The 23,174-nt window shown below is 36.4% G+C and overlaps 1 protein-coding gene across 1 annotated transcript in view; it reads right to left on the bottom strand.

The window, feature by feature from the left end:
* Positions 1–23,174, bottom strand: part of PCDH15 (protocadherin related 15) — a 1,717,060-nt gene that overhangs the window by 709,071 nt on the left and 984,815 nt on the right. The window lies entirely within an intron of this gene.

Here is a 23,174-nt window from a genome sequence, read left to right as displayed (position 1 = left end):
ATAATGATTTTATTGGTCCACTTGATGGTTTCCCACAGGTTTTAAGCTATCTTGACTCTTTCTCCTTTTTCATTTTTTTGCTACTCTGGATGGTTTCTAGTGAACCCTACCTCCCCCGGCTTTTTATCCATTAATTTACTGATCCTTTCTTTAAAAAAGAAAAAAAAAACACTTCTATTTTAAGTTCAGGGCCACATGTGCAGGTTTTACACTGCCGTTCTGAACTTGGTGAACATCTTTATGACCATCACTTTGAATGATTTGTTGTGAAAATCATATATCTCCAATACATTAGGTTTATTTCTGAGTATTTGCTGGATCTTTTATCTGAAACATATTTCTTTATTTCTTCATTTTCCTTTACTGTTCTGCTGGTGTCTGCAGATTATCTAAACCAGTCACTTCTTTTAATTTCTTTGGTTGGTCTCATATATGGGGAAGATCCTCACAATTTAGACCTGCTAGAAATTCTAGGTACCTCTTAGACCTTTGTGATTTTCAGAAATGCCGTCTTTCCTTTTTTTACCCTGTGTGGTCTCTGGGTGTCTAGAGTATGCCAAGTCTCATTACTGCCCTGAAACAGGCGAGATACCAGTCCTTTTAAGTAGTAGCCATAAATGCTGGGCACTAACTGGATTTTCCAGTTTCTTCTCTCCTCAGGGAATAGCTCAGTGCATAACCTGCTCATGCAAACTGAAGACCTAAGGCAAATATCGGCAAGCTCATTCAAGCCACACTCTTTCAAACTGTTGCTTTGCTATCTATAGCTTCCATGGACCTAGTGGATGCTGGTCTCCATTAATTCTCACAGATGCATAAGTTGGAAGCTAGTTCCTCACGTAGTAGCTGGAAAAGTTGAAAGGATACTTTCATAGATCAATTCCTTCCAGAGTGAAGCTAGGGGCTTGCTTTTACCCCTGAGTGAGCAAGAGGGAGAAATTTTGTAAACACCCACATGCCTGTTTAAAATATCTGTTTTGTTTTCCATTGTCCACCCGTAAATAGTGAATGACAATCCCACAGCTCTCATAAACCATAAGTTAGAAGCAAGACCTCAGGTAGGAGCTAGAAAACACAGAGTGTTAGATTTTTAGTCTTAACTCTTTTCACGGAGAATCTGGGACCTGGGCTTTATCATTGTAGCTAGTCAGTGAATGGGGAGGTGAAGTAGAGAAATATGAAGAACTCCTATGTTCGGGCATTTTTTTCTCAATGTACCTTAGTTTTTCTGTAGTAGCTGACCACAGTAATGATGATTCTAATTCCTGAGAGGTGAGAATTGCTGCCAAAGAATGTCTGTCATGGATGAGAATGAATATAATAAAAGGCAAACTAAGAACTCCAAAAGCAACTACTAGAAACCCTTCACAGAGGACAAGAATCATTTTCAATTTTGAGATGTAGGAGAATAATCACAACTCCATTGAGCAGCCTTCACATAGTGCCTAAAGATGCTTCCCTGGTTTGTGTCCTGCTTGCTTAACAGAAAGACACATGGAAACTAAGTAAAACAAAATAAAGATTTTAGAATTGTGTGCTATCTCGCACATTGAAGCAATGGGTGAGGATCAAGATTATGGAGAGGGGAATGCTGGGAAGATGGCCGCCTAAGAACAGCTCAGGACTTCAGCTCCCAGTGAAAGTGCAGAGGGTGAGTGGACGCCACATTTCCAGATGAACTCTTATTGCCCACAGACCAGGAGATACCCAGGCAGAGGGGTCGCCAGCGTCGCAGTCCCAGCCGGTGCAGCTGTTTTGGCCCCCGCGGGGCTGATTCCGACCGCGCGGCTGCTGTGACCACTCCCTGTTGCTGCGGTTCTCCATACAAAAGCCACTGGTCTGGGAGCCCTCTTAGCTGGCGAGCAGAGCCCTGAGACGGCAGAATAGCCCATTCATCTGAAATAGCGAGTCAGGCCAGGAGACTCCTAGGCAAAAAATCTGCCAGGAGCCGGCGCGGCGGTTCGAGCCGACTCCGTGAGTCAAAGCACGGGAGATCCCGGCGCCTTTTCAGCAAGCAACCGGAACGCGGGGTCATTCAACTTAAAAGAAAAGACTCGGGCAGGGCACGGTGGCTCAAGCCTGTAATCCCAGCACTTTGGGAGGCCGAGGCGGGTGGATCATGAGGTCAAGAGATCGAGACCATCCTGGTCAACATGGTGAAACCCCGTCTCTACTAAAAATACAAAAAATCAGCTGGGCATGGTGGCACGTGCCTGTAATCCCAGCTACTCGGGAGGCTGAGGCAGGAGAATTGCCTGAACCCAGGAGGCGGAGGTTGCGGTGAGCCGAGATCGCGCCATTGCACTCCAGCCTGGGTAACAAGAGCGAAACACTCCCTCTCAAAAAAAAAAAAAAAAAAGAAAAAAAGAAAAGACTCTGAGTCAGGGAGCCAGGTGATCAGGCTCGGTTGGTCCCACCCCTACACCCCCAACAACAACCAAAACAAAAACAGTAATTGGAAACCCTCTGGGTTGAGCCCTTCAAACCAAGCACAGCTGAACCAGGACGGTCCGGCTCCGTGGGGGAGGGGCTTCCGCCATTACTGAGACTCTCCACCGCTACGGAGGCAGGCTGCCCTTGCCGAGGCAACCCGCCGTTGCCGAGGCAACCTGCCACAACAGAGAGAGTCCACCATAACAGAGGCGGGGCCACCATTGCCTAGACAGTTCTAACTACGCCCATATAAAAAGGACTGCAGGGAAGAGCTCAGGGCAGCTGGGCGGAGCCCACAGCAGCTCAGCAAAGCCCTGCAGGCAGAGGCTAGGTGTGCTGCTAGCTGGGCGGGTCCGACCTGAAAGAAAAATCAAAAAAGGCAGTAGTGCAAGGGAAACTCATAAAGCTCCAACTCCCTGGGACAGAGACAGACAACAGGTGGATAAACCCACAAAAATGGGTAGAAACCAGCGTAAAAAGGATGAAAACTCCCGAAACCAGAACACCTCTCCTCCTAAAAGTGATCACAACTCCTCACCAGCAAGGGAACCAGACCGGATGGAGAAGGAGGGTGATGAAATGACAGAATCAGACTTCAGAAGGTGGGTAGTAAGAAACTACAATGAGCTAAAAGAACATGTTCTAACCCATCGCAAAGAAAATAGGAACCTTGAAAAAAGATTGGACGAACTGCTGACGAGAATGGACAGCATAGAGAGGAGAATAAGTGAATTGATGGAGCTGAAAAACGCAACACGAGAACTTCGTGAAGCATGCACAAGCTTCAACAGCCTAATTGACCAAGCAGAAGAAAGGATATCAGAGGTCGAAGATCAACTCAATGAAATAAAAAGAGAAGGCAAGAACAGAGAAAAAAGCGCAAAAAGGAATGAACAACATCTTCAAGAAATGTGGGACTATGTGAAAAGACGTAATCTACGTCTGATAGGTGTACCTGAATGTGATGAAGAGAATGAATCCAAGCTGGAAAATACTCTTCAGGATATTATCCAGGAAAACTTCCCTAACCTAGCAAGGCAGACCAATATTCAAATCCAGGAAATACAGAGAACACCACAAAGATATTCCTCAAGAAGGGCAACCCCAAGGCACATAATCATCAGATTCACTAGGGTTGAAATGAAAGAGAAAATGCTAAGGGCAGCCAGAGAGAAAGGTCGGGTTACCCACAAAGGGAAGCCCATTAGACTCACAGCAGATCTCTCAGCAGAAACCCTACAAGCCAGAAGAGACTGGGGGCCAATATTCAACATCCTTAAAGAAAAGAACTTTCAACCCAGAATCTCCTATCCAGCCAAACTCAGCTTCATAAGTGAAGGAAAAATAAAATCCTTTGTGAACAAGCAAGCACTCAGAGATTTCATCACCACCAAACCTGCTCTACAAGAACTCCTGAAAGAGGCTCTACACATATAAAGGAACAACCGGTACCAGCCACTCCAAAAACACACCAAATGGTAAAAAAGCATCAACACAATCAAGAATCTGCATCAACTAACCAACAAAACAGCCAGGGAGCATCAAAATGACAGCATCAAATTCACACATAACAATACTATCCCTAAATGTCAATGGACTAAATGCCCCAATCAAAAGACACAGACTGGCAAATTGGATAAAAAGCCACAACCCATCAGTGTGCTGTATCCAGGAAACCCATCTTACATGCAAGGATACACAAAGGCTCAAAATAAAGGGATGGAGGAAGATCTACCAAGCAAATGGAGAGCAAAAAAAGGCAGGAGTTGCAATTCTCATCTCTGATAAAATAGACTTTAAAGCAACAAAGATCAAAAGAGACAAAGAAGGACATTACATAATGGTAAAAGGATCACTGCAACAAGAAGAGTTAACGATCCTAAATATATATGCACCCAATACAGGAGCACCCAGATACATAAGGCAAGTTCTTAATGACTTACAAAGAGACTTAGACTCCCACACAATAATAGTGGGAGACTTTAACACCCCATTGTCAATATTAGACAGATCAACCAGACAGAAAATCAACAAGGATATCCAGGACCTGAATACAGACCTGGAACAAGCAAACCTAATAGACATTTACAGAACTCTCCACCCCAAATCCACAGAATATACATTCTTCTCAGCACCACATCACACCTACTCTAAAATTGACCACATAATTGGCAATAAGTCACTCCTCAGCAAATGCAAAAGAACAGAAATCATAACAAACAGTCTCTCAGACCACAGTGCAATCGAGTAAGAACTCAGAATGCAGAAACTAACTCAGAACCGCACAGCTTCATGGAAACTGAACAACTTGCTCTTGAATGTTGACTGGATAAACAATGAAATGAAGGCAGAAATAAAGATGTTCTTCGAAACCAATGAGAACGAAGACACAACATACCAGAATCTCTGGGACACATTTAAAGCAGTCTCTAGAGGAAAATATATAGCAATGAGTGCCCACATGAGAAGAAAGGAGAGATCTAAAATTGACACCCTATCATCAAAATTGAAAGAGCTAGAGGAGCAAGATCAAAAAAACTCAAAACCTAGCAGAAGACAGGAAATAACTAAGATCAGAGCAGAACTGAAGGAAATAGAGACACAAAAAACTCTTCAAAAAATCAATAAATCCAGGAGTTGGTTTTTTGAAAAGATCAACAAAATAGACAGACCACTAGCCTGATTAATAAAAAAGAAAAGAGAGAATAACCAAATTGATGCAATAAAAAACGATAAAGGTGATATCACCACAGATTCCACAGAAATCCAAACCATCATCAGAGATTATTACAAACAACTCTATGCACATAAACTAGTAAACCTGGAAGAAATGGATAAATTCCTGGACACCTGCAACCTCCCAAGCCTAAACCTGGAAGAAGCCGAAACCCTGAATAGACCAATAAGATGGTCTGAAGTTGAGGCAGCAATAAAGAGCCTACCACCCAAAAAAAGCCCAGGTCCAGAGGGGTTCACAGCTGAATTCTACCAGACATACAAGGAGGAGCTGATACCATTCCTTCTGAAACTATTCCAGACAATCCAAAAAGAGGGAATCCTTCCCAAATCATTTTACAAGACAAACATCATCCTGATACCAAAACCCGGCAGAGACTCAACAAGAAAAGAAAATTTCAGGCCAATATCCATGATGAACATAGATGCAAAAATCTTCAATAAAATACTGGCAAACCAATTGCAACAGCATATCAAAAAGCTCACCCACCATGATCAAGTAGGATTCATCCTGGGGATGCAAGGCTGGTTCAACATACACAAGTCCATAAACATAATTCACCACATAAACAGAACCAAAGACAAAAACCACATGATTATCTCGATTGATGCAGAGAAGGCTTTTGACAAAATTCAACAACCCTTTATGCTAAAAACCCTCAATAAACTAGGTATTGACGGAACGTATCTCAAAACAATAAAAGCTATTTACGACAAACCAACAGCCAATATCATACTGAATGAGCAAAAACTGGAAGCATTCCCTTTGAAATCTGGCACTAGACAAGGATGCCCTCTCTCACCACTCCTATTCAATATAGTACTGGAAGTTCTAGACAGAGCAATCAGGCAAGAAAAAGAAATAAAGGGTATCCAAATTGGAAAGGAGGAAATCAAATTGTCTCTATTTGCAGATGACATGATTGTATATGTGGAAGACTCCATCATCTCAGCCCAAAATCTCCTGAAACTGATAAACAACTTCAGCAAAGTCTCAGGATACAAAATCAACGTGCAAAAATCACAAGCATTCCTATACACCAGTAATAGACTTCAAGAGCCAAATCAAGAACGAACTGCCATTCACAATTGCTACAAAGAGAATAAAGTACCTAGGAATACAACTAACAAGGAACGTAAAGGACCTCTTCAAGGAGAACTACAAGCCATTGCTCAACGAAATAAGAGAGGATACAAACAGATGGAGAAACATTCCATGTTCATGGTTAGGAAGAATCAACATCGTGAAAATGGCCATACTGCCCAAAGTAATTTACAGATTCAACGCTATCCCCATCAAGCTACCAATGACCTTCTTCACAGAACTGGAAAAAAACACCTTAAACTTCATATGGAACCAAAAGAGAGCCCGCATAGCCAAGTCAATTCTAAGCAAAAAGAACAAAGCGGGAGGCATCACACTACCGGACTTCAAACTATACTACAAGGCTACAGTAATCAAAACAGCATGGTACTGGTACCAAAACAGAGATATAGACCAATGGAACAGAACAGAGGCCTCAGAGGAAATACAACATACCCACAACCATATGATCTTCGACAAACCTGACAAAAACAAGCAATTGGGAAAGGACTCCCTGTTTAATAAATGGTGTTGGGAAAACTGGCTAGCCATGTGCAGAAAGCAGAAACAGGACCCCTTCCTGACACCTTACCCCAAAATTAACTCCAGATGGATTAAAGACTTAAACATCAGACCTAATACCATAAAAACCTTAGAAGAAAATCTAGGCAAAACCATACAGGACATAGGTGTAGGCAAGGACTTCATGACCAAAACACCAAAAGCAATGGCAACAAAAGCCAAAATAGACAAATGGGACCTAATCAAACTCCACAGCTTCTGCACGGCAAAAGAAACAGTCAGTAGAGTGAATCGGCAACCAACAGAATGGGAAAAAATTTTTGCAGCCTACCCATCTGACAAGGGGCTGATATCCAGAATTTACAAAGAACTAAAGCAGATCTACAAGAAAAAAACAAACAAGCCCATTCAAAAATGGGCGAAGGATATGAACAGATACTTTACAAAAGAAGACATACAGGAGGCCAACAAACATATGAAAAAATGCTCATCATCACTGGTCATCAGAGAAATGCAAATCAAAACCACATTGAGATACCATCTCACACAAGTTAGAATGGCGATCATTAAAAAATTGGGAAACAACAGATGCTGGAGAGGATGTGGAGAAATAGGAACACTTTTACACTGTTGGTGGGAATGTAAATTAATTCAACCATTGTGGAAGAAAGTGTGGAGATTCCTCAAGGACCTAAAAATAGAAATCCCATTTGACCCAGCAATCCCATTACTGGGTATATATCCAAAGGATTATAAATCATTCTACTACAAGGACACGTGCACACGAATGTTCATTGCAGCACTGTTTACAATAGCAAAGACCTGGAACCAACCCAAATGCCCAACGATGATAGACTGGATAGGGAAAATGTGGTACATATACACCATGGAATATTATGCAGCCATCAAAAACGATGAGTTCACGTCCTTTGTAGGGACATGGATGAACCTGGAAACCATCATTCTCAGCAAACTGACACAAGAGCAGAAAATCAAACACCATATATTCTCGCTCATAGGCGGGTGTTGAACAATGAGAACACATGGACACAGGGAGGGGAGCACTACACACTGGGGTCCGTTGGGGGGAAATGGGGGAGGGGCGGGGGGTGGGGAGGTGGGAAGAGATAGCATGGGGAGAAATGACAGATACAGGTGAGGGGACGGAAGGCAGCAAAGTACACTGCCAGGTGTGTACCTATGCAACAATCTTGCATGTTCATCACATGTACCCCAAAACCTAAAATGCAATAAAAAAAAAAGAAAAACAAAATAAAATCTGAAAATGAAAATATAATTCATCAGTTTCTAAAAATCTAAAGATGCAATATTAAAGATGTTCATACAATTGGCAAAAAAAAAAAAAAAAAAAAAGATTATGGAGAGACGCCAGTTTGGACATAGGCCAGAAAAATTAGTACTGTATTAGGCTGAAATGTTTTCAGAAATCCTAAGAGATAAGCATCAAGCTATAGTTGTTCAGAAAGCATGTAACAGAGAACAAAGATGAATTGTTTAAAGGATGGTCCAAACTTAAGGTCAAGTCACATCAAATCCATCAGAAACCAAGAGTATGGCAGAATTCCTAACAGAAGGACGAGAGTGGAACAGGGATATGTAAGAAGGGCCTTATAAAGCTTTGTCTTCTGTTTCATAGTCTCACTAGTCTGAAACTTTTAATGCAGAATTCCCTAGAGTCATAAAAGTAAGGCTAGAAAATGCGTGGATACCAATACCTGTAAAAATATAGTAAACTTCTGGAAAAGATATACTCATTTCAGGTGGCTAAAAGGATTAATATAGGTAATAAAGGTCTATCAGTTGAAGTAATTTATAGTTAATATGTATTGTAATTAAAAAATAAAAATAATGCTAAAATTATTTGTTAAAATATGTTGTTTTAAATGTTTACATTTAATAACAATTTTACATCAAGAAAATAATACAATAATTCAATATATCTAAACTAGTCACAAGATAAATAGAAGTTTTAAAAAGAAATTTATGTGCACCACATGTGGTAAAAATAATGGTATATAAACTCTTCTATATTTAATAATATTATTGATAGAAGATCCTGGGCCAAACATACGATTCTATCCATATCCCTGCCCACTGCCCAATATGACATGTGGCATTATTAAATATGGAAAAATATTAAAGAATGGCAGAAGAGGAACAGAGAGAAGAGAAGGAAAGGCATACAGAAAATCTAGGTCCCTGTCCTCAGAAATCTCTCAATTCCTGGCATATGTTCTTGCTTTGAACATTATATAAATTTGTCTGTATGCCAAATTTATTCTTGTTTCAAGTTAAGAATAGAAATTAAACCACAGTAATTACCATTAGAATTGTCTTAGCATAACAATTCAATCCATAAGAAAATATAACAGACTAGAGGGTAATGGAGATTTTAAAATTTATATTATCTTAATATATTAGAATAAATATTAGGTTGCTCAATAAATCAATGATAACTAAGTTTTTTACTGTCTACTACAAAGAATTTTTACAGATAAATGAATAATCATGGTAAGGAAGAGATATGACGCCATAAGCAAGACACTGTTAAATGGGCTATTAGGTTGGTAAAAAAGTAATCACAGTTTTTGCCTTTTAAAGTAATGGCAAAAACCGTGATTACTTTTGCACCAACCTAATACTTCTGCACTTTGGAAAGGTTTTGCCTATGTCACATTTTGGTTATTGTGAGAAGACTTGCACACATATGACATTTTTAAAAATAATATTTTAACTTGAAATACTTTGACAAATAGAGTAAAAGTACTAGAGCTAATAAAGGACTAAGCATAGCTCTGAGGGTATTTTAGAGCAAAAAAAATCTGAGGGGATTTGTATGCAAACACTTTGCTTGATATTAACGGAGAGGCTGTGTGCAGTGGCTCACAACTTTAGTCCCAGCACCGTGGGGGGCTGAGGCAGCCTGACTGCTTGAGTCCAGGAGTTTAGGACCAGCATGGGCAACATGACAAAGCCTCATTTCTACAAAATAAAATAGGTGACATGATGGAGGTACACCTATAGTCCAGCCACTTGGAGAGGCTGATGTGGGAGAATAGCTTGAACACAGCAGTTTGAGACCCACCTGGTTAAACCTCATCTCTACAAATAATAATTACAATTATTTTATAATGTAATTATATTTTATAAGAATGATAATTATAATTATCTGGTTGTGGTGGCATATGCCTATATTTCCAGCTACTCTGGAAGCTGTGGTGGGAGGATGGATTGAGCCCAGGAGATTTAGGCTGCAGTGATCCATGATTGAGCCACTGCACTCCAGCCTGGGTGCCACAGTGAGAAACTCTCTCAACAAAATAAAAAATACAAAAAGGAGAAAGTCATCAAACAAAATGATATGACCTGGTCCGGTAATATTCTTCAAGAAGTTATGCATTTAAGTTCTCTTAAAATTCCAACTTTCACATTGAATTAAATTAAGAGTGTCTTGGTTTGTTTACTGTCATTTAGCCAAATACAATCACATTTATTTTCTCACAGCTGTTATATTACTCTCCATTTAAAAAAAAATGTGAAAAAAATCTGTCCCTAGCTAGAAATTTTAAAAGTCAGTAACATTTGGGAAATGAAAATATATTCTGAAATAGTAGAATCATAGCCAAATTTGTAGACTCTGTACTCAGTCTAAAGATGTATGTGAGCAAAATGTTATTAAAATCAACATGAACGATAGTCATGTACTACAAGCCCATGAATAATGTTTCCCCAAAAGGTACAATAAAAAATTATTCAATGTGAAACAAAACATTGACTGCGACAATTGTTAAAACTTTTGTTACTGAATTCTCAGTATATTCAACATTATTAAGACATTTGGAAAATATAAATGAGCACTACTGTTTTAGTTCATTTTAAAAAAGGAAAATTGTTGGTAATGTCTGATCTGAAGGCAGTTATTCCTTATAATGGTCAAACATCCTAAGTACATTTCAAATGTTCTGTGTTTTACATGAACTACTCAGGAGAAACAAGTAGGCTCATATACTTGCACACAAGCAGAGGAATGTTTCTTGGGAAAAAATTATGTGCTAAAGATATTCCACACTAATGTCTCAGGAAAGGCATTTGTGGTATACTGCTCCATTACCTATGCTTCATAAAAAATGTAGCTATCTAATTTAATTTAGCTCTGAACAGATTTCTTAGCAGTATAATTTATGTTTTGAGAATATCTCTTAAGAATCATAGCTTGCAATCTATGGTGGTTCAATGAAGAATAATCTGTAAACAAAATCTCCATCTATCAACAAAGGCCATTAAAGTCTATAAAATAGCCCATCCTTGACTGATTAATGCTGCTACTGAAAGGGATTTCAGGCCATTAACATCCAGAAAATATATAGCCACTGTGTTTGCATTTATTATATAAATCACATAGTTATATGTACTTGTTTAGCACTGTTTTCTTAACCACCTCCCCCTCCCAAATTAATAACAAAGATACTTTGATGAACACTAAATATCTATAGAAAGTAAATAATTATATTTTTTCCCTAGAGGAAATGTATGTGAAGGCAGGGCTATTTATAACATATTAGATACTAAATATTGGCTTAACACTTTTTATATGCCGTTCAATTATGTTCATATATTTATGTCATTAAAATACTTTCTCTAATGTTGTAAAATAAGACATTAGATTCGTTTGTATTTCTTGATACTTTTATGAACAATACTGATTGTTTCTTAGGGGTAAAATGGCCATCAAAAATTGTTAGTTGTTACCTTTATGTTTATCCTAGTACATCAATTTGATTGTGACTAACTCTTCCTCTTAGGGGATATGCATATACCCTGGCCAACTCAAAACCTCAGAAGGTAAAGAAGCTTAAACATCAGACCTAACACCATAAAAACCTTAGAGGAAAATCTAGGCAAAACGATTCAGGACATAGGTGTAGGCAAGGACTTCATGACCAAAACGCCAAAAGCAATGGCAACAAAAGCCAAAATAGACAAATGGGACCTAATCAAACTCCACAGCTTCTGCACGGCAAAAGAAACAGTCAGTAGAGTGAATCGGCAACCAACAGAATGGGAAAAAATTTTTGCAGCCTACCCATCTGACAAGGGGCTGATATCCAGAATCTACAAAGAACTAAAGCAGATCTACAAGAAAAAAACCAAACAAGCCCATTCAAAAATGGGCAAAGGACATGAACAGATACTTTACAAAAGAAGACATACAGGAGGCCAACAAACATATGAAAAAATGCTCATCATCACTGGTCATCAGAGAAATGCAAATCAAAACCACACTGAGATACCATCTCACACCAGTTAGAATGGCGATCATTAAAAAATCGGGAAACAACAGATGCTGGAGAGGATGTGGAGAAATAGGAACACTTCTACACTGTTGGTGGGAATGTAAATTAATTCAACCATTGTGGAAGACAGTGTGGCGATTCCTCAAGGATCTAAAAATAGAAATCCCATTTGACCCAGCAATCCCATTACTGGGTATATATCCAAAGGATTATAAATCATTCTACTACAAGGACACGTGCACACGAATGTTCATTGCAGCACTGTTTACAATAGCAAAGACCTGGAACCAACCCAAATGCCCAACGATGATAGACTGGATAGGGAAAATGTGGTACATATACACCATGGAATATTACGCAGCCATCAAAAAGGATGAGTTCACGTCCTTTGTAGGAACATGGATGAACCTGGAAACCATCATTCTCAGCAAACTGACACAAGAGCAGAAAATCAAACACCGTATATTCTCACTCATAGGCGGGTGTTGAACAATGAGAACACAAGGACACAGGGAAGGGAGCACTACACACTGGGGTCCGTTGGGGGGAAATGGGGGAGGGGCGGGGGGGGTGGGGAGGTGGGAAGAGATAGCATGGGGAGAAATGACAGATATAGGTGAGGGGACGGAAGGCAGCAAACCACACTGCCATGTGTGTACCTATGCAACAATCTTGCATGTTCATCACATGTACCCCGAAACCTAAAATGCAATAAAATAAAAAAAATAAAATATAAAAAAAAAAAAAAAAAAAAAAAAAAAAAAAAAAAAAGAAGAAGCTTTGCTTACTGGGGCAGACGCCGGTCCTTTCAAATATAGTATTTCACCTCAGAAATACTATATATTAGCGCTTATGTCTTACCAGACTACCAGCTTGGATTTGTCCAATGGTTTTAACCCTTGATCTTGTCTTTAACACTCTTGGAATCTCAACAATATTTTCTTACATTGTTTAGTACAAGGCACTATCTAAATATTTTAGCTACCTTATCTCATTCCATTTACACCAATCCTATGGGATAGGTATGTTTTAAATATAGTATAACATAAGCAAAGCTCAAATTCAAGAGGTTAAATAATATTTCCAAGATCACATTGCTAGTTTATGGCAGAGTAGAATTTAAACTCAGGACTGTGTTGATTAAAAAAAGTGTACAGTTAACTGTGTACCTGTCCTTCCCTAACATCTGAGGCTATTTAGACAATACAGTGCTTGGCTTTTCTCTCCTTCTATGAATATTGTGTTAGGCGACTTAATCTTTACATATTTTTGCCTTCTGAGTTTTGTTTTGCTGTATTAGTTCTTTTGGTTTTCTATAATAATAAAAATAACAAAAGGAGATTAGAAGAATGAGAGCAGAAAAGGCTTGGAATCCAAAGGAGAAGACATTCTGAAGATAAGTTGGTTTAAAGAGAATGGGTTAATGGATCAGCTTTGGTGTCCAAAGTCAACAAATGACAAAGAAATGAAAAAGGTGTGTCCTACTTCTGCTCATAGTACTTGAGAAATACATAAAAAAATACACATTTTTAAATTTTGTTTTGTTTCATTTTGTTGCTGTATTTTTTGTGTTATTTGCTTCTTACGCTAGTAACATTCCTCCAGCACAGAACCACCTATGTCCATGACTCCTCTATATCTTTCCAAATCTTTTTAAAAATTATTTAAATGGCTTAAATACCACAAATAATGAAATAAAAATAAATAATAAAAAGACATGGGTGACCATAATGTACTACATACATTCCTAAAGAAAAGAAACACAATTTAGCCTTTTTGTCTTACAATTTAAAATATTTTTAAAATAGTTGAATATTTGTAATTCTCTGTGCAAACTCCAATATTCTTACCAAGCTATCTGTCTGTAAACACTATGGTGTCCCCTTGCAAAGTTCAACAGAGAAGCAATGATATGTCTCAGTAATATTGATGTTTTTATATTAAAAAGAAAACTTTGGTAATTTAAGGGGATGGAATTAGAATTTTTATTTTTATTTTTTTATTTTTATTTATTATTATTTTTTTTTGAGATGGAGTCTTGCTCTGTTGCCCAGGTCAGAGTGCAGTTGCACAATTTCAGCTCACTGCAACCTCCACCTCCAGGTTTCAGGTGATTCTTCTCCCTTAGCCTCACCAGTAGCTGGGACTACAGGCATGTGCCACCATGCCCAGCAAATTTTTGTATTTTTAGTAGCGACTGGGTTTCACCCTATTTGCCAGGCTGGTCATGAACTCCTGACCTTGTGATCTGCCTGCCTCAGCCTCCCAAAGTGCTGGGATGATAGGTGTAAGACACTTTGCCTGTCCAGAATTAGAATAATTAAAACAAAAATGAAGGATACAGAAGCATTTATTTTCAAAATCACCACCACTGATTACCTTAAAAATCTGTTACCATGTGCTATAAAAATTCTCTTTAAAATAAAAACCCCCAGTAGAAGCTTAAGCTTATTCATATCTAGGGAGAATTGTTTTATCTGGATAATTAGATAAGCAGCTGACCCTGTAAGCTGAGATAATGGCCCACTAGCCAATAGGAAACACACGTCAGGGAGAACACAGTTCAAAGAATCAGGTCCCTCTTGCACAGTGATAGAACATATGAGCCAACTACATATCTAGACAGAAAAGAAGATAAACATAGAAGAGCAACCAAATCAAGATGAAATGACTCTGCATTTAATCAAGGCACATTAGGGTCAGTCCAGACCTTTTCTCTAAAACATCTATAAACAGCCTACTAAAACCTGCATCGTCATCAGCTTCCTGTATTTCTCATCTGTCTAAGTCAGTCTTTCTGGTTTCGTTATGTTCCCGCTTATTTTGTCTTCAAAACTTTCTCCAACTAGAAAAATGAGAGAATGAAGAAAAATGACAAAGAAAATGTATGATTGCATGAATGATTAATATCTCCTCTTTGTTGTTTCTTTTCTAAAATATTCGATTGTTCAAAGAGTATAGAATAAATAAACACAAAAACAAACAACACTAAAGTTAATAAATAATAAAGTCTATCTCATTGGCTAAGTTTCATTTCTTAAGGTATTTCTGTCTTTGAACATTCTGGTGATCTCTACAGAGTAGTTGTATTAGCTTTCACAGAGTGGGAGCACAGCAAATCACTTTTTAAACAGAGTTGAATAACTGTATAATCCCAAAAGTAAATGAGGTACACAATAAAATGAATAAAATAAAAAAAAATTATCAGCTTAACAAAACTACCTTTCTTGTGAGCATCTTTTGTGCATAATGAAACAAGGGACATATTTCTAAAGCTCTGGGTACATATATTAAAATAAATTAACAATTGGCATTACACAGAGTAACATGAAAAGTTTCAGTACTTAACCTCAGCTATTCACTAACATAAATGATCAAAAAAACTTTTTTCTTTGCATTGTTAAACTAAATGAGTGTTACTTTCTCTAAATACAATGATTAATTTTTAATTATCTAGAGAAAATTTGGATCTAGGTGAGCTGGAGGCATAAATGACACTTTCTTAGAGATATAAACAGCAAAGTCAACATGGCAATCTTGACAAAATATAATCTAAAAGTCTGAAAAACAAACTGAACATTTTATGTGGTTCATTTTACATTCTTAACTGTTATAAAAATTTTGCCTTGACTTATAGACAAAAAATAAAACTGGTTGGAGAAATATAAGTAATATTATATCTTGTGTGATATAATGGTTGGGTAACAGTGTTGTGCTAAAATGGGATATAATTAATTTATACAGTATAAAAATTATTAGAATAGATTCTATAAGTTCCAAGCAAGTTTCTTATTGTCACTGGTAATATTTACTTTGCAATGTCCATTTTAGTATTAATGTTTTCATACTTTCTAATATAAATTTTAAGGCAATAACATGAATACGTGAAGACATAAGATAATAAATGAAACTAAAGCTCTTTGTAACTTAAAAGAAGGCAGGATAAAGGGGCACAGAAGCACAGTCTAATTTTACATTTTAACAAAATTAGATGACAATATTTGAGAAAACTAAGGAAATACGGAAAGTTAGACAAAAATACTGATTTTAGGGCTAGAAACAATATTTATATTTTGCAATGCCCATTATAGGGAAACATGGCATTGCTCTATTTTTAAAGCATACTTTTGAAAGACTTCACTTTAGAAAGTTCAATTTAGAAAGACTTCACTTTCTAAAGTGTGCCTTAGAAACAAAGCAATGCCATATTTTTCTAAAATGAAGAGAAAGAAACTTTCTAACTCCCTAACAGCAAGGCTTTAAAATTTGTGGGAAATGTGAATGAGGAAAAAAACTATTGTTCAGGGAGTTCAATGAGTATTTGCTGAATCATTGAGCTATTAAATCCAGCAAGTGTGATTCACTTTGTGGCATAAGAAACAGGAAAGCACGTTCCATCACAATCTCAAGATGAAGTATTAAAGACTTCAGTTCTTCTCTATCTTTGTCTCTGTCTCTCTCTCTCTGTCTCTCTCAAACACACACACACACACACACACACACACACACACACACACACGATAATTGAGGCAAGGAAAGTGAGAGAAATGTAAAGTAGGTACTCTGACAAATGCAGTGAAGGGTCTCTGTGGACATGATGCTCTATTGAAAAATCTGAAGACAAGCAAATTCATAATTTTAGTATTTCAGCAGATTAACTGGTATTAAAAGGGGTAAGATTGGCAGCAGCTTTATTTTAATCATGCACCAGAACAGTAACAACAAAAACATACACAAAAATCTAAGTTGCAAATGATTTCATTGATTACTGTGAACTGTCCACACATAAGAAAACAATAATCTAAATTTGTTAGCTCCTCAACCTTGGATGAGTGTTCATGGGTATTTTATAAATGACTGCAACAATGGCAGGAGACAAGGAACTCCCAGACCATTTCCAAATTTAAAATTATATAATTTTTCATTGAAAAACTATCTTAATGCTATATAAAGACAAAGTGGATAAAAATCATTAGCAAAAGATTAGTAAACACTGCATAGCAACATACACACATATATAGACACATACGTACACATACTAGATCTATACATATGTAATTGGAATTATGTATTAGTAAGAACAATAAAAATCATACAATATCTCAAATGTGGAAATAAAAATGTGAAGCCAATGCTAGCTTAGAGAAACTAAGAGGACAGAAGAGATTGAGTTTTTATCATCTGCTGGATCATTCAAGCATTTCACAACTTCCTGCCAGTATCAAATCTATGCTGTTTTATTTGTTCCAAGAATTTTAAAAATAGATGAAAGAGGTGAAAGCAGTCGAAAATGCTGAAGGTTTTATTTTATTTAAGGGGTTATTATTAAGGCAATATTGCTCATTAAAGGAATTTTAATGGCTTAAAAATTAAAGCTTTTAAAGTCAAGAACATTAGAAGTTCCAAACTCCCTTTGGAAGTTTAAGCAATTTAAACTTGAATAATTTTCATGACCAAAATAGCCATCAAACTATAATTTCATGTTACAATTATATTGGCACCATCTGAACTAAATATTAAATATTTAAACATTTTTAACACTAATCATGTGCTCTATCTATACAAGTAAGCTTCTGGTCAGGGTGCTACCGTCATCAACTTTCTTCTTATACTGTCCTTACTTTCCTCCTGCTTCTCCACAAAAATTCCTGCCAAGAGGCAAAGCCCCACTGCATACTCCTATGTATGGAACAAGGGTTTGGGATCCAACAGCCTGCCATTTCATTCTGGTCTCTATTTATTATCTCTTCCTCGAATCTGTATTTTTAATCTAGAGTTTCTCAGAGTTGTGATAAGGATCAAATGAGATATCAGGCAGAATAGTCTTTGTTGAATGACTAACATATGATATATATATGCTAAGTACCGAGTAACTGGTGATTATTTTCAGTATTGCTGATTTGGGCTTGGATTTTAATTTGTTTATTTTTTAATTGAATGTTGCATATGTATTTATCCAGTCACACAATGTTTTCTACATGTTCATCATGCTTTCTCAAGAGAAAAAGTACACTGAAAGTTAGCTATTACCTAAAATAAATATATACCAGGTAAGAGAATACATATTATGAATTAACTGAGAATAAACATGCACTAAGTAAGCGGGAAAGTGATACAAATTGAGTCTATACAGTAGGAAATAGAAGGGGGTTGTTTCTACTAGCAGTCATAAGGCTAGAATATGCTGGGACATAATTCTTCTTTACTAGATACAATGTTTATTATAAAAGTATACTCAGTAGATGTTTTATTCTGTGTTTCTGTAACTAAACAGAAATATGTGAAAATTGTGGAATTGGACAAGAAATGGAATGAGAAGATTCAAGAGATAATCCAACAGATGTGCAACAAATTGAAGAAAATCCCAAGAAAATAAATTAGAATTATGCAATCTCTAGTGTTCATAGTTTTTTTATTTAAACAGTATTAATCAATGAAATACAAGTATGCACATCTGTTCTATGCTAAGAACATCATGGTTAGCTTGGTACCTGAAACAGATGAATAAGACACTGTCTATCTCTGTATAAAAATATCACAGATTTTCATTCTAGTGAGAGAGAAAAACACACATAAACTAAGAATGACAAAATAAGACACACACAAGTAACAAAATGTGTCAAGCATTTTATTTTTATAAAATAAACCCACAAAATATTGTTTATTTCATTAAAAATTTTCTCCATTTATCTTGATATATATAGCCTTTCAAATTTTATAATTTATTATTAGGTATAGAAACATAAATACAGAGAGAAGTTTTTCAATAATAAAAATATTCCCAATGGAAAATGGCCATGGATACTAGGTCTAAGTATCTGTAAGATTACAGGGATTGGTACAGATACTTGTGAATTAAAAATATCACTGTTTAAATGCAGTGGACAACAGCAGGCTCAGCATTACCAAATTATCTCATTTTTTTTTTTAGAAATACATTTTGATATTTTAATGTGCAAAGCCTTGTTTAATTAAAAAAAGTGATTAAAAAAATTTCAAATAAAGTTTAAAAAAAAAACCCTCAAAATTTTATCTGTGGGTGGAATCAATGTCCAGGTTTCTGTTGTTTGATCCTAAACTAAAGGAATTATAAAAGGGAAGCATGAGGAAGAGCTCTGCACAAACTAGAAAATTGGAAGATGAAGAAAGAAGACTGAGGAAATAGCTACTCTCCTTGATTTTCTACGGAAAATTAGGTCAGTTATAAATAACATTTCTAGACAGATGAGCAACTTTTAAATCAGTGAAATCATAGAACTACATATTTGGAGGCCTTAATATTTTATCTGTTTGGGGTTACTAAATGAAGCCATTGTAAGTGTCTTACTTTTTCATGTACGTTTTGTGGACTTCCCAACTGTAAATCACAGATGTGCTTGTTAAAATACAGATTCCCAGACAGCTTTCCAGATACAGAATCAAGTATTTTTGGTTCAGTACAGAATTTTTTTTTAAGTACCTCTAGTTACTTTAATTCAAAGTATCTTGAGAATTATACCACTGGACTCAATTACCAAAGACACTTGTTGAGTTTGAGGCTTTGAGTCCCACTTAGACTCATGAGCACCTGGCAACTGGAACCCAAATGACTTGTATTTATAACAAGTTTAACTAGGTGATATTAATGTGTCTTCAGCTACATGGAGGCTATACCTTACTGCATTATATAGTCTTCCTTCTCATTAGTAATTTTCCTTGGATGCCCATTTTTACAATTAAAATTAGTTATTTAAGGACTTCATGACCAAAATGCCAAAAGCAAGGGCAATAAAAGCCAAAATAGACAAATGGGACCTAATCAAACTCCACAGCTTCTGCACGGCAAAAGAAACAGTAGAGTGAATCGGCAACCAACAGAATGGGAAAAAATTTTTGCAGTCTACCCATCTGACAAGGGGCTGATATCCAGAATTTACAAAGAACTAAAGCAGATCTACAAGAAAAAAACAAACAAGCCCATTCAAAAATGGGCGAAGGATATGAACAGATACTTTACAAAAGAAGACATACAGGAGGCCAACAAACATATGAAAAAATGCTCATCATCACTGGTCATCAGAGAAATGCAAATCAAAACCACATTGAGATACCATCTCACACCAGTTAGAATGGCGATCATTAAAAAATCGGGAAACAACAGATGCTGGAGAGGATGTGGAGAAATAGGAACACTTTTACACTGTTGGTGGGAATGTAAATTAATTCAACCATTGTGGAAAAGCTTATAACTTTTTTGTAAAATTGCATTTCTAGCCTAAATACTTGTTTAAATTCAACATAGAAAAAGAAAACCTAGTTCATAAGCAAACCATCATTAAAGATCACTAATGTTTTTAATGAATTTCATTGCATCTTTTAAAAACTATTTTTTTTTTTTTTAGGTAGTGACTGGATTTCACCATATTGGCTGGCCTGTCTTGAACTCCTGACCACACATGATCTGCCTGCCTTGGCCTCTCAAAGTGCTTGGATTACAGGCGTGAGCCAGTGCACCTGGCCTAAAACCGTGACTATTTGAAACATTGCCAGAGTCCTATGAATATTGTGAAGATTCTTTCCAGTGGACGGTAGCCACTGAGCAACTAACTGATGAAATTTTATATCTTCAAGATAGCAAATGTAGGACTTTCTTAATTACCTAACTTCTTTGTGAATCTGCCTTTGAATAGTAAAATTGTATTTTACAAGCAATCTTACTCAGAAGTAAATCATATTAATATACAATAAAGGCAACATACACTCTTACTATATGGAAACTTACTATATCATAAGGTCTTCCTTCAACAGAGCTAAAATTTTTGTTACCTGAGTACCTGGACTTCATTTGAATGAGAAAATGCAACTAAGAAACTGTTCTAAGCATTGATGAACAGCATAGTATACAACATTAACCGTCACTATGATATATTAAAAAGTAGGTTTAAAAGAAAAGGAAGAAGAGTAAGAACAGGAAAAAGAAGGGGATATGGAGTGGAATGAGTCACAGAGTGTCCAAATAAGCATGGGAAAGGAGAGTATTTAGCCCAACTCTAACTTTGAAAACAAAGATTGGGGAATTCTTCTATATATTCTACTTTCCATTTAACATGTTCTAAAGTTCTTCTATCATGTAGGTATAATATAAGAAGAGGTAACACATTTTGTTATCTCCTGTTTTCTGTAGACAAACAATATAGATTAAATACATGAGTATTTGAGGTTAAAAAATGGATCTATTAAAATGACAGTATAAGCATCTATTTGACTGGAGCAATAAACATATCCTTCCTAAAGTGATAGAGGTTTTAACAAATTCCCTATTAAGTTTAGTTATATTCCTTGTTTGAAACACTTTGCACATACAGATAGCAATAGCCTACTAGCCTTACATTGGAACATACATTGTGATGTAGAACCAGGAAAATATTTCAGGTAAACTCATTCTTAGCAGTGATAAATGATTATGAAGCCGTGTTTTATCAGTGTGATTGCTGTGAGTACCAAATAAGAACATGCAAGTAGCTTGGTTAGCATAATGTGTAACAGAGTAAGAATATAACAAATGTGTATTACTATGAATGTAATGATGATTATCGTTATTATGGTTAGAGTAGTAATCTCTATATGTAAACAGACATACATATTCTAATAACGGATTTGTGTTATCTACTTTACTGTGTGTGTGTATGTGTGTGTGGGTGTGCAGGCACCAAGGAGCAATAATCAGTTTGCTACATGTTATGTATTTCTAGAATAACTGTGTTGAAAGACTGTTACAAAAGTATGTGCCTTAACAAACTAATAGATACTTTGGTGTCTAAATAAGCTCACTATAGAGCAAAATACACAAAGACACACAGAGGTGGCTATATATGGAGACAACGGCAGCATGTTATTCCATGTGAAAAACAATCTGCATCTGCAGATAAAATGGTACTCCAGGAAGATATCACAGCATCAAATGGATGTTTACATTAAAAGAAAATATATAGTATGAATTTTTAAAATTTTCAGTCCATGTTACTCATTAACTCCATTTTTAACAAAATGTTTCCTTTTGCATAAAGAAAGTCAAACACTGATCTCCAATGTTAATAGTTAAGAATCTGAAAACATCTTACATTTCATTAATGGGTTTAATATAACTTAAAAATAAAATTTTAAATAAAAGACAATTCAGTTGAAGGTCCCTCCTGGAGAAGCTTCTGAGGATACTAATATAGACTCTACCTCCTCAATATTTAACTTCAAGGAGATTTTAAAGAAGTCATCAATTCTGTGGCATGGCATACTGGGATAACATCTGTTAATAAGGGTTAAAAAAAAGTAATCTAAAGGAAGGAGGGTTGATAATTCATTGATTGGGATAAGAGAGGAAATGGCAAGAGAAACAGATATCATTTCATAGTGACACTAAGTTAAGTCTCAAAGGCTGAAGAAGGGTTTAATATAATTATTACATGTAGTGATATTGATGAGAAACACATTGCTTCTCCTGTAGTTTTCTTTGTGTGTTTACTCTTGTAACAGATTGTTCATGTTTTAAATAAGTAGTGGGAATGATTGATGATAGGGTGCAGGGATGTTAAACAGGATTTGTTCCCACCAAAGGTACTCTAAATTATGTGCTTGCTTTACAAAAGTGACTTCAAGGTAAGTGTCTAGCTTCCACCATTACCACCATACCCCACTTCTAACTAATTACCATCTTTAATTTTCTAGATTGCCACACTAGAACAATCACAGTGTGGACCAAATTTACATTGTTTTTTCTACTTCCTATCTGTATTCTTCTAGAGTTCTTAATCTATGTTCTAGATCTGGGACTGGGCTTCTAAGAGTAGGTTCACTGATTGTGTCATCCTCACCACCTGATTCGTATAAGGCTGAAAGGATAAGAATATCTTTACATTTTTAAACATTGGGGGGGATAATCAAAAAATATATTTCTTGACATGGGAAAATTACATAAAATTTAAATTCAAATGTGCACAATCTTGTTCCCATTTTAAAGGATATATTGTTGATGATTTTCACACTACAACAGAGTTACGTTGTTGCAGCAGAGATTCTCTGGCCCACAAAAGCCTTCAAGATTTACTTTG

Source organism: Saimiri boliviensis, chromosome 12, assembly GCF_048565385.1.
Source record: "Saimiri boliviensis isolate mSaiBol1 chromosome 12, mSaiBol1.pri, whole genome shotgun sequence".
Taxonomy (NCBI): domain Eukaryota; kingdom Metazoa; phylum Chordata; class Mammalia; order Primates; family Cebidae; genus Saimiri; species Saimiri boliviensis.
This window is presented reverse-complemented; position numbering and strand designations above follow the sequence as displayed.